The 13,025-nt window shown below is 37.7% G+C and overlaps 1 non-coding gene across 1 annotated transcript; it reads right to left on the bottom strand.

The window, feature by feature from the left end:
- Positions 1–6,483: 6,483 nt before the first annotated feature.
- Positions 6,484–6,589, bottom strand: LOC122058527. Its single transcript, XR_006133821.1, has one exon. It is a non-coding gene; the product is annotated as a small nucleolar RNA R71 (small nucleolar RNA).
- Positions 6,590–13,025: the final 6,436 nt, after the last annotated feature.

Here is a 13,025-nt window from a genome sequence, read left to right as displayed (position 1 = left end):
CCCTTACCCTATGGGCATGTCGGACTTCTGTACGATCCTCGACAGGGGCAACTCCTTTCTCTTTGGTGTATGGGGTTGAAGCAGTGGTGCCCATGGAACTCCTAATGTCATACTTAAGAGTGCTTCTTGATAGTCAGTTACTTGAAGGAGAATGGGTGAAGACCAGACACGATGAGCTCAACTTTCTCGATGAAAGGCGTATGAAGGCCATGGATAATCTGAAGAAATATAAACTAAGAATGGCAAGGGCATTCAACAAGAATGTAAAGCCCCGTCACATAGAAGAAGGGGAACTTGTTCTTCGAGAGCAAAGAGCCCCAATTCATGACCCAAGAGAGAAATTCAGGCCCAACTAGAGTGGTTTATTCACCGTCAAAGAAATTCTACCAAGCAAAGCTGTGAAACTCATATACCACAACGGCAAAGAAATACCCGGGCTAGTCAACATAGATCAACTCAACAGATACTATGTCTAATAGGGTGAATAGCCTGAACTATGTTAGACCTGATTCCTCTCGAGGGATACATAGGCAACTTGATATGTGCAAGTGCGGTCTCAACTAGATCAAGGCAATAAATTGGTTCCTAAATTAATAATCAAGGTATCTAAAAAGATCATCATAGCTTGTGTCCCCTAAGAATCGCCATTTGGCATGTAAGGCCATTGGATGTCCGTCACCCATCTATGGTCCTCCAGATTCATATCCAGAATTCCATCTCCCAAAAGTCACCACTTGGCACCAGTTTATCAAGGCCAATTTATTCCTCATCCTTGATCAGTAAAAAAAAAAAAAGAGAGTGTGTTTGATACAATAGTGGTGAAGGTTTGGCTGTCATTAGCAAATGAGTGATACTTAGTAAATCATCATCTTTCCTTTTATTTGTGATGGTTGCAGGAAAAGTCATGGACTCGTTGGATGTGACTTTGAGATAATGGACTTTGGACATAAACATGACGGCACCAGGACTACAAGAATCTGTGAATATGTTGATACTTGGTCGGATCAGGTTCATTAAGCTACGTCACCGTGTACTCCAACAAGTGCCTCAACACTAGGATACCAATCTTCATGTGTTTCAGTTTGGATAAGTTGAGATTTGTCCAACTCTCGAGGAATTTTGAGTTTATATGTTATCTCCACCTAAGAACAAGTTGATTCAATCATCTTTGAAGAAATATCACTCAGCAGAGATTTAGGACTTTTTCGGATGGGAAAAGAAGGAAATGAAGCAATTCATCATATATGGAACGATTGATATTCTGAAGGTGGACAGAATCTTCAGTCGATACCTACCACTGGGGGGAATCCATCAGCAGAGGTCATAGGATGCTTATCTACTATACATGATAGCTCGCTATGTTCTCTAAACTCCGAGAAGTGGTGCACCAACTATCCTAATAGAAGTGACAAAACAATTGAAGAAAGGAAGAGATATCATTCCCATAGTCCTTGCAGAGACATTCAAAGGACTTGATGACATGAGCCATCGCCATAGGTTCAGACTTGATCATTACCATGAAAGCGCCACCATTTTCCAACTATGGCTACTTGATAAGCTAAAGCTAAAAGGCCATTAAAAGAATGCCGACTCGGAGCTCTTTGCTACCAGGAAAGGAGGGAAGCCCTGGAATTCAAGCTCATTGTTGATTGGAAAGAGTACTTACAAGGAAGAACTACAAAAAACATTGCATGGAGATGCCCAAGGAAGCCACAGGAGGATTTTTTGATGAAGAACCTTGGGTACAATTACATCAGGTTGATAGGATTGATTCATACGTCTTTTTACTTGCCCACTTACATCAATCGACAGTTTGGACTGGAAGCAGACGACCCCAAGGAGTTGGTGAACTTTTACCCACCCCAAGAATTGTCTCCCTATATTATTACCTATCTATCCTGTTTATGGTAGGGAAGTTATTTTCTTATAATTCACTTGGTAGTAAAATGAAGAAATATTTGGATTTCCGTGTTATCCCGATTGTTCTATTGAAGTCTTGAATTGTGGAATTAATTTTTCCTAAACATTCTCAACCATAAATAAAAGAATTTTTTTTTTTGTGCCAAAGATAGATTTCCATCCATAAAATGCTAAAATAAAAAGAAGAGTGAACAAACAAGGGAAGGGAAAAGAAAAAGATACATGTGTTTGTGCTTGTAGGAACTACAGGAACAGATCCCTAAGGGCCAAAATCCTCATTTGAACCATACTCTGAGTCACTCCATGGAATGACAAGGAGCTCAGGGATGCCAGTCCAATATTCTCCAGTCTTTGGGTCAAATCTTGAATCAGTGCATGCTGATGGGCATTCTCCTGTTGGTAGGAGCTGACTTGGCTCTCCAAGGCGACAATCCTTCCGTCCTAAGAAATATAGGAGAGGATCAAGAAGAAGAGTAATAAAAGAAGAAGGGAAAAAAAAAAAGAAAAAGAGCTAGAAAATACCTTGGTGATCATCGCCTCACACAAGCCATAATGCATCTTCCTGATCTAGAATAGACCTCCCGAGACACTTGAGAAAGAGTGCATCAGTCAAAGGAGATCAAAAGTCAATTGAGGGATGGTTAGATACTTACATATTCGTAAGGAATGGGTAGCCCAAGGGAAGCATCTACATCTGTTCTCTGCTCCAGAAGATGAGGGAGGCTAGGATTGCCTGCGTTGGGTTAGCACCAACCTGGGAAGCTATAGAAGGGGATGGTGGCTATTCTGAGAGACCCACCCGCACTAGTAGAGGGTCCATTTTGTGATAGACCAATAGCACTGACATGTGACTAAACTGTAGAAAGATCTACACATCGTGTTCTTCCGTGAAAGAACTTTAGTCTAGACCAAGGCAAAAAGAAATTGGAGCACAAAGGAAATACTCAAGAAAGAGCAACATACCACTGGACCATCAAGGCTAAGAGGGGTGCATATTGTCTCCTCCTCAAGGAAGGTTTTGTAGTCCCTATCCCGGTCAAGGAATGAATCATCCCATACTCCATCGGCCAACCTCTCAATTTAGTCTACAGGAATGCACTCTGGACAATGCATGGTGGAAGGAGGGAGACAAGAGAAGAGGCGTGCCTTCAAATCAAACCACTGGGGTATGACTCTCTCTCCCAAGTACCAAGAATGGCTCTATATGCCCCTGAATAGGATCCAATTCTCAGATAGATACCTAGCCAAAGCAACTTCATCAAGGTTTGGGAATGTAAGAGGCTAGAACGACCTCCAAGTGACCTGCGAATCCAAGAAGAAGTAAGTACATCATAGGACAGAAGAAATTTTAATGACAAATGTGGTATACCTCTGTAAGACTGTTCAAAAGAGAACGAGCAATGGTTCCTAGAGGATGACGCCGGCCCTTAAGTACCCAATTGTTTTCCCATCTCGTGACTATAGGAAAGGGCAATGCTTGAGGGCCTTCAGCCTGGGGGCTATAATCTCCATGTGCTCAAAGCACCAGGGCTGATTTAAAAGATAAAAGTAAGGAAATGCAACCAAATGAAAGGAAATGAGTACAAGAATTATCTAGAGAAGGTAGCCTACTCTCTTGAGACCTCGGTCTCCATATGACAATAGGTCTAGGGTTAGAAAAAGGTATGCATAGGTAGCCCCACCCCAATCCCAAGAGTCTATCTCCCAAATATTCTGGAAGAAGGCTACCAGGATAATATCCACCCCTCCTCGGAGATCACTGAAGAGATACTGACCCACAACAAACAATAGGAAAGAGCAGGTCACAGGTGCAATGTTACCAGATTTATCAATGAGCACATTTATGTGTGAAATGTAAGTAGTAAAGCATGCATTTTTACATATTTAGAATGAAGCTACCTTGGGTTTTACTCTCTTTTTGTAGGTTTTGTATTTTAAAGGCCTTAAGCATTATTGGGCATCATATCTCTCCAACAAGGTAGTTGTTGAGCTATGGTGTGCAAAATTCCCCTGCTCACCAGGAGGTCTCAAGTTTGAATTTCATGGTTGTCTTTTTTTTTTTTAGAGAATTTTGTTGAAGATTTCCTGCTTTTCACTCACTTAAAGCACTAAGGGCATGGAGGGGATTTTCACATCAAATTAGAAGATTGTCCAAATCCTCAAAGTAAGGAAAATATGGGAGGGGTTTCTTACATAAGAAGAGAAAAAAATAAAATAAAAAAATGAGAAATAAATCTTATCCAAATCTTCTCTTTCCTTCACATCATCACCAGAAGATTGTCCAAATCATACTAAGTAAGAAGGAAAATCATCTAAGGGAAAGAAAAAAAATCGGGCAACAAGGCTTGTGCGCAAGATTTGAAGAGAGGGAGAAAAAGAAGAGAAAAATAAATTAAAAAAAGAAAGAAAATAAGTAAAAAAATTATAGGAAATTTCTTCAAGTTTATTTCTCTTCTCTCTCCACCACCTTAGCACTTTTGGTCTCAAAAGATCTCACCTATCAATTGTGGGTTTTTCCCTTTTAGAAAAGAGAAATTTGTTACCCTACCTCTCCATTCCCTATAAATACAACTCATGTAAAAGGAGGAGACGGATTTTTTTCATTATTCTTCTAGGTTTTTTTTAGTTGCTCTCTCTCTCCCTCTCTCACTCTCTTTAGTTTTATTTCTTCTTTATTTTTACTTTAATCACTTTTGTAATAGCTTTTTATGCCAATTAATGCGAGGACTTTTTTATTTTTATTTACCTTTTTATTTTTATGATTTATGCAATTGAGTTGTAATTTTTAAGTTATAGTTCTAGGCTTAGATCTAGGTGACAAGATCACAAGCCGTGGAGCATCTCTTTTTCAAGTTCAATTTTTTTTCAAGATTTGTTTTTTCCAGGCCTAGAAATTTTAGATTTGTTTAATTCCAGATCTGGTTTTTAGGGTTGGCAGTATCTCAAATCACCTAAGCTTTTAAGTAGGTAGGCTTCTTCGATAGTCTTCTCTCCCCCCTCTCATTCCCTCTTCTAACTACCCTTTGTTTCTTAATTTAGGATTTTAATTTCAGTCGTCACATTATTGCTTTCCCTGTCCCCCAAGGTTTATGGCTAGTGTATGTGCTGGCTTTACCCTTCCTAGTCATAGAACCATCATTTTATTGTTTTTATTTTAATTGCCTCCCTTTCCCTAAAGCCGAGTAGAGTAACCCTTGTAAGAGTGGCTTTCTGGTAAAGTAGGGAAGCTCATATTATGATGCATTCCTCGGGCTAAGTAGAGAAACCTACTTGTGAGCCTCTCTAGCTTTATCCCCTTTCTTTTACTTTATTTTTATTTCAGCATTTTTTTCCTTTATTGCTTTTTAATTGCGTGGGTTATTTATTTTCAGTTATTTATTTATTTAATTTTAATTATGTGGCTTTTGTATTTAAATTCTTACATGATGAATGGTTAGGATGTTATTTTAGATACATATGTTTAGGACGGTAGTTAGAATTAGATTACAACCATTAATCAGTTCATTTTGCATTATTAAAAGAAGCCAAAAATAAAGTGGCTGCTCTCCTTGTGTTCGACCCGTTGCTACATTTATCTGTATGCTTGCAGTTACATTTTAAATCCTAACAAGTTTTTGACACCATTGCCGGGGAGACAGTTCCATGTTAGTTTTTACTTTTTAGGTAAATCTAACATTTGTTTTCTTTTTCTTTTATTATTTATTGAATTCTTGAGAAGAACAAGTTGCAATAATAGTTGTATCGGTGGAGGTCACCAAGCCTCATGGTATGATAAAGACAGGTTTCGTCCTGTGGAGACAGTTCCATGTTATTTTTTGCTTTTTTGGTAAATTAGAGTGCTTTGTTTTCTTTTTCTTTTATTATTTATTGAATTCCTGAGAAGAACAAGTTGCAATAATAGTTGTATCGGTGGAGGTCACTAAGCCTCACAGTATTATAAAGATAGGTTTCGACCTGAGCAACCCCGAATCCCTATCGGTAAACTCCTAAAAAGAAAAAAAAATCATAAAAATCATAAAAATTTTCTTTCCATTCTTTTGTGCTTGGCTTACTCTAGTTGTGGGTAGTTTTTTTTACATAAGTGTTAGGTGTGTACGTAATACTAAGAATTGGTTAGATAGAAGAGATCCAACAAGTAATGACCCTATACGTTTGCTCTCTTTAAGACCCTTCAAAATTGAAGACCAACATAAAAATCCTCCTCCTAAATCTCTGAAAGATAGGTTCTACCCTGCTAGAACAGCCCAACCTTCTTGTATAGTTCTACCACAAGCACAGGGCAATAATTTTGAGCTCAAATCTCAGTACATCACTATGTTGCCCCATTTTCATGGGTGGCCCTCTAAGGATGCATACCTATTCCTTAGGGATTTTGAAGAGGTATGTGTTCTAATTAATGTCCAATAGCTTTCTGATGATACTGTTAAGCTTACGTTCATCACTTTTGCATTGAAAGACTAAGATAAGAAGTGATTGTATAGGTTACCCACAAATTTCATAACCATATAGGAGAAATTCACAGTTGTCTTCCTTAAGAAGTTTTTTCCAACTCACAAGACCAATAAGCTTAGAAGTGATATCCTTCAGTTTAGGAAAAAGCCTAGTGAGTCCTTTTCCAAATTATGGAGAGATTCAAGGATCTACTCCAAGAATGCCCTCATCATGGCCTAGACTTAAGCCATTTATGTCAAATAATTTATGAGGGTATTGAGTACCTAACTAAACAAATGATAGAGTCTATGTGTCCTGGGGGATTTACATCCTTTACAAATAAAGGAAAGGCATGGAAATTCTTACTTGACTTAGTAGAAAAAACCCGTGAGTGGAAATCAACCCAAGAGAGTGAAAGGATCATAGGAGGAAAAGGATATTTTGTGGATGGGTTAGTAGCCAAGAAAGCCCACCTAGATAGCCTAATTAAAAGGATTGAGGCTATTGTTCCTAAAGAGCCATCATTTGGTTAAGATGTGTGCTTGGTGCGAGTCCCCTAGACATGTCATAGAAGAATGCTCTAACACCTCTAGAGGCTCTACCAATAAAAGTGTGAATGACTTATATCAGAATAATTCATATAGTAACACTTACAATCCAGGATGGAGAAATCACCCAAATTTCCCCTGGAACTAGGGCAACTAAGCAGGGCCTTCCAATTTTCATAGTCAAGGTCAACCTGGACCCCAAAGGCCTCTCTTTGCATAACAACCCTTTACCTCAAATACTTTTACTAGGCTAAATGTAGCATCTCAGGCTAGTTACCATAGGCCCCCTCTCCTATCATCTTATCAGCAATCCTCTGGGTTTACCAACACTGGAGAGGCAAGTAGAGTAAGTGATTTGGAAAAGAATATGACCTTCCTCATGACAAGCCATCAAAATCTTACGAGAGAACTCACCCAAGTTATCTCAATTTTGCGTGAGAGGGAGAAGGGAACTTCGCCAAGTCAACCAGAGCCTAACCCTAGGCATTAGCACTAGATTAGTTCACAAGCACCTCCTAATGCATCATTGAATGTAGTACAAGGTCAGACCCAACAAGGTCCCTCCAACCAATGTAATGTTGTTTATGCCCTTAGGAGTGATAGAGAGTACCAACTGAGTGTTCCTAAATCTTCCCCATCTATTACTCCTGTTAACTCTTCTTCTGTTAGGGACACAAGTGTGCCTCCTGTTCCAAGTTCGTCTGATGAACCTAAAGATTCTTCTGAAACTAAAGATGATTTGGTTAAGGAAACCAAAAATGATTCTTCTGAAAAAGGGCAAATTGTTAAGAATCCTTATGGTCCTCCTATCCCTTTTCCTAATCGGTTGATAAATAAAAAGAAGACTGCTTCTATGGATAAGATTTTAAAAGTCTTCAAAAAGGTAGAAGTGAACATCCCTCTTTTGGATGCCATATCCTAGATCCAGGGAGCCCTACCATAGCTTATGTCATATGCAACACCTACATTGAGCATGCCTTACTTGACCTTAGCACAAGTGTGAATCTTTTACTTTACCATGTGTATAAGCAACTAGGATTGGGAGAATTGAAAGCCACTGGAGCTACTCTTCAGTTGGCAGATAGGTTTGTTAAGATTCCTAAAGAGATGGTTGAGGATGTCTTACTTAAGGTGGAGGAATTTATTTCCCAGTTGATTTCATTGTGTCAGATACAATGCCCTTCTCAACCAAGGATGAAATTCTAATAATTCTAGGAAGACCATTCCTGGCTACCAGTAATGCATTAATCAACTTCCAGAATGGTTTCCTAAGATTATCTTTTAGAAACCAAACTGTTGAATTTAACATATTTAGGATAGGCAAGCAACCACATATAGAAGAAGAGATCAATATGCTTGAAGATTTTCTGGATTTTTCTGATGATTTAATTACCAACTTTTATATTGATTTTGATTTAGAATTCCAAGAATGTATGGATGAGTTCGATGATGATAGTAAAAATTTCCTTTCTAAAGTCTTGAGTCTTCACACACCTATGGAGCCCTTAGGACTCATTTCTAATTCTATTCCCAAACCTTCCATAGTTGAGCCCTCTAAGCTAGATCTTAAGGAGTTGCCATCTAATTTGAGGTATGCTTTCCTAGGGCCTGACCAGACTCATCCAATAATAATTTCTTTAGATTTGAATTTTAGTCAGGAAGATGAATTACTTAAGGTGTTAAAAGACAATAAGAAAGCCCTAGGTTGGACCATGGCTGATATCAAGGATATAAACCCTTCTATTATGCAACGTCATATACATCTTATGGAGAATTTCAAACCATCCATGGAACCTCAATGAAAAGCTAACCTAGTGATGATTGAAGCCTTTAAGAAAGATATCCTAAAGTGCTTGGATTATGGAATAATTTATCTTATTTTTGACAGTCAATGGGTAAGCCAAGTTCACGTAGTGCCTAAAAAGTCTGGTGTGACTATAGTTCCTAATGCCAATAATGAACTAATTCTAACCTGTGTCCAGTCAGCGGTTGAGAGTATGTATAGACTATAGGAAACTTAATGCGGCAACCTAGAAGAACCACTTCCCATTACCATTCATTGATCAGATGTTAGAGAGGTTAGCTGGACATAAATACTATTATTTTCATGATTGATATTCTGGCTATAATTAGATCTCAATTGCTTTAGAAGACCACATAAGACCACTTTTACATGTCCATATGGAACGTTTGCTTACAGGCATATGCCCTTTGGGCTTTGCAATACCCCTGCTACGTTCCAACAATGCATGATGAGTATCTTTTCTAATGTGGTTACAAAATTCTTAGAAATATTTATGGATGATTTTTCAATTCATAGAAATTCATATTCTGAATATCTTCACCATCTTTCCCTAGTTTTGAAAAGATGCATATCTAAGAATTTGGTTTTGAATTGGGAAAAATGTCATTTTATGGTTAAATCTGGTATTGTTTTAGGCCATGTAGTATCCAAGAAGGAAATTAAGATAGATAGAGCCAAATTAGATTTAATTGATAATTTACCACCTCCCCAATCTGTTAAGGACGTTCGGTCTTTTCTGGACCATGTTGGCTTCTACAGAAGATTTATTAAGAACTTTAGTCAGTTAGCCCGACCTCTCACTTCATTACTTGCCAAAGATCAAACTTTTGAGTTTTCTAAAGAGTGCTTAGAATCCTTCAAGCAACTTAAGAATGAGTTAACCAATGCACCCATTGTTCAACCACCTGTTTGGACCTAAGAAGGACTGCTCCTATGCTTCAGATTTTACATTAGGAGCGGTTTTAGGTTAAAGGATTAAAAAGCTTCCCACTGTCATTTACTATGCTAATAGGACCCTAAATGATGCACAAACTCAACTATACAATTACTAAAAAAGAATTTTTAGCTGTTGTGTTTGTGTTAGAAAAGTTTTGGTCTTACTTAGTTGGTTCACATGTGGTGGTGTATACTAATCATTCTGCTCCTAGATACCTAGTTCAGAAGAAAGATGCCAAAGCCAGTCATATTAGGTGGGTTTTACTTTTGTAAGAGTTTGATTTAAAAATTAGAGATAAGAAAGGAGTTGAAAACCTAGTTGCAGACCATTTATCCCGGCTTCCCAATTCCTTGACTATCGATTCTCCTGTTAATGAGAATTTTTAGATGAATAGTTACTTGTAGTGTCCAGTGAACTATGGTTCACTAACATTATCAACTTCTCTAGTTTTAGGTGTAACTCCGGATTATTGGTCCACCCAAGATAGGTATCATTTTCTTTCCCAAGTTAAACATTTCTTTTGGGATGATCCTTATCTTTTTAAAGTTTGTCCTGACTAAATTATCAAATGTTGTGTGTCTGATCATGAGCAACACTCTCTCTTATCTTTTTGTCATGATCATAAATGTGGTGGACATTTTGGACCAAAAAGACTACCGCAAAGGTTCTCCAATGAGGATTTTATTGGCCCAGTCTTTTTAGATATGCTTTTTATTTTTCAAGGCTTGTCCCACCTGCAAGTCTTTTGGCCATATTAACAAGAGGAATATGATGCCCCTCAATCCTAATTTAGTAGTTGAGATCTTTGATATGTGGGGCATCGATTTCATAGGACCATTCCCTAACTCCTTTGGGAATTTGTATATACTTTTAGCCGTTGATTATTTTTCTAAATAAGAAACCATACCTTATAAATCTAATGACAACAAAGTGGTGGTCCAGTTTCTCAAAGAAAATTTCTTTTCCCGCTTTGGTACACCACATGCTATAATTAGTGATAAGGGGTACTCATTTTTGTAATGGGCCTTGATGAAAAAGTATGGGATCTCCTATAAGTTATCTACCCCTTATCACCCCTAAACTAGTGGCCAAATGGAGGTATCTAATAGGCAGATCAAACAAATCTTGGAGAAAACTATTAATCCCAACAGTAAGGATTGGTCCCTTAGGCTCATTGATGCCTTGTGAGCCCATCGGACTGTGTTCAAGACCGACCTTGGTTAGTCTCTCTACAATCTGGTGTATGAGAAAGTATGTCACTTACCAGTTGAATTGAGCATAAAGACTTTTGGGCCATCAAGAAGCTCAACTTTGATTTGTCTGATGCAGGAAGTTATCGTAGGCTCCAACTATCTAAGTTTGAGGAACTTAGGAATGATGCCTATGAAAATTCTAGGATTTACAAGGAAAAGACTAAAGCTTTCCATGATAAGTACATTCTGCGTAAATCTTTTACAATTGGTGATAAGGTCTTATTGTACAACTCTCGATTGTATCTTTTTCCTAGTAAGCTTAGATCCTAATGGGATGGCCCATTTGTTGTCCATAATGTATATCCCTATGGGGCTGTGGAGATTCTGAATTCAGGAATAGGGGTAATTTTGAAGGTTAATGATCAGGGTTTAAAACCATTCCTCGAGTTTCCTACTACTGCTAGTGAAGAGGTCATGGATCTCCATAAACCTCTTTACATAGATGATTGACTTTTACCCAGGTATGACCCCCTTTGCATTGTCTTTGCTTTTAATTCTTTCCATGCATTGAGGACATTGCATGACTTAAGTTTCGGGGAGGAAAACCAGCTCTTTTATTTTTGCTTTTTTTCCTTTGTTTTCCTTTGTTTTTCTTTTTATTTTTGAGCTTGCTAAGGATGAAGTCCTACTTTGGTTTTTGGTAAATGATCATACCATTCGGTTGCTTGATGTATGAAAGTAATAATTTTGATTATGGTACCCATCTTGAACATATAAAAACCCTATTGATAAGAAGAAACAAGCCTGTGTCTTGAGGTGGGACTCTCTTTAGAAAAATAAGAAACCCTTGTTTTACGGTGTTGGACCATATGTAAGTCTGTGGGTTCCTTGTACTCTTGATTTGGAGTTCAGACCTTCTTTTTAATTTGACATGTGTTGACAAATACATAATTTTAAATGAAGTATAGAAAGTGATATAAATGAAAAGTAAGAGTTGATTTCCTTAGAACTAGACAGGTCATTGTGCCTCAAGAAGCATGGTGTCTTGATCGAAACTCTTAGGGAAGAAATTTCTTAAAGAACTCTAGCATCACTGTCTCTGTGGGAATATGTAAAAAGTGAAGCTACATAGTACCTTGGGTGTTTGGTGTTTGCTCCACCTTGTCATTCATGTCAAAAGTAGTGGAGTAGAATAGAGTTTATTAAGCGAAAAAAGGAAAAAAATGTATATATATCATTAATGCTTAGTAACATGTTTAGTCAAAAACACTCCAACGCCTTAGTCTTTGGTTCCTTATTTCACAAGTGGTTTTGCCTTAAGATAAGGATGTTTTGGAAGAGACGCGGTGAGTTCCAAATTAAGAAATTTGCTAGTACCTGGAATTGTTATGGGGTAAGTTCAAGTGTAGGAGTCCCTTGTAAGAGAAATTATCTTTGCTCTGGATTGGTATGACCCTTACCTTTAGCCAAGGTTGAGATTTGTTTTTTCTGAATTTTAGGTGTATATTCACTGTAAACACCCACAAGACACAACTCATCCACTAGGGGTGACCTAGGGGTTTAAAGGTTTGTTGCACATGCTAAGTGCAACCGTGATTCCTACGAAAGTGATTTTGTTTTTTTGTTATTTATATTTTATTTTTTTTCTTTTTGTTTTACTCGAGGACTAGCAAAGTCTAAGTGTAGGGGAATTATGATGAGCACATTTATGTGTGAAATCTAAGTAGAAAAACATGCATTTATACATATTTAGAATGGAGCTACCTTGAGTTTTATTCTCGTTTTACAGGTTTTGTATTTTAAAGGCCTTAAGCATTATCGGACGTCATATCTCTCCAACAACAACTACCTACTGCAGTTGGTGAGATATCCTTGCTCACCAGGAGGTCTCAAGTTCGAATCTCATGGTTGTCTTTTTTTTGGAGAATTTTGTTGAAGATTTCTTGCTTTTCACTCAGTTAAAGCACTAAGGACATGGAGGGGATTTCCACATCAAATTAGAAAATTGTCCAAAACTTCAAAGTAAGGAAAATCATGGGAGGGGTTTCTTATGCAAGAAGAGAAAAAAAAAGGAAAGAAAAAAAAGGGAAAAATGAATCTTATCCAAATGTTCTCTCTACTCCATATCATCACCAGAAGATTATCCAAATCACACAAAGCAAGAAGGAAAATCATCCAAGGGAAAGAAAAAA

Source organism: Macadamia integrifolia, chromosome 12, assembly GCF_013358625.1.
Source record: "Macadamia integrifolia cultivar HAES 741 chromosome 12, SCU_Mint_v3, whole genome shotgun sequence".
NCBI lineage: Eukaryota > Viridiplantae > Streptophyta > Magnoliopsida > Proteales > Proteaceae > Macadamia > Macadamia integrifolia.
The sequence above is the reverse complement of the archived record's forward strand: the minus strand, read 5'-3'. Positions and strand labels throughout refer to the sequence as shown.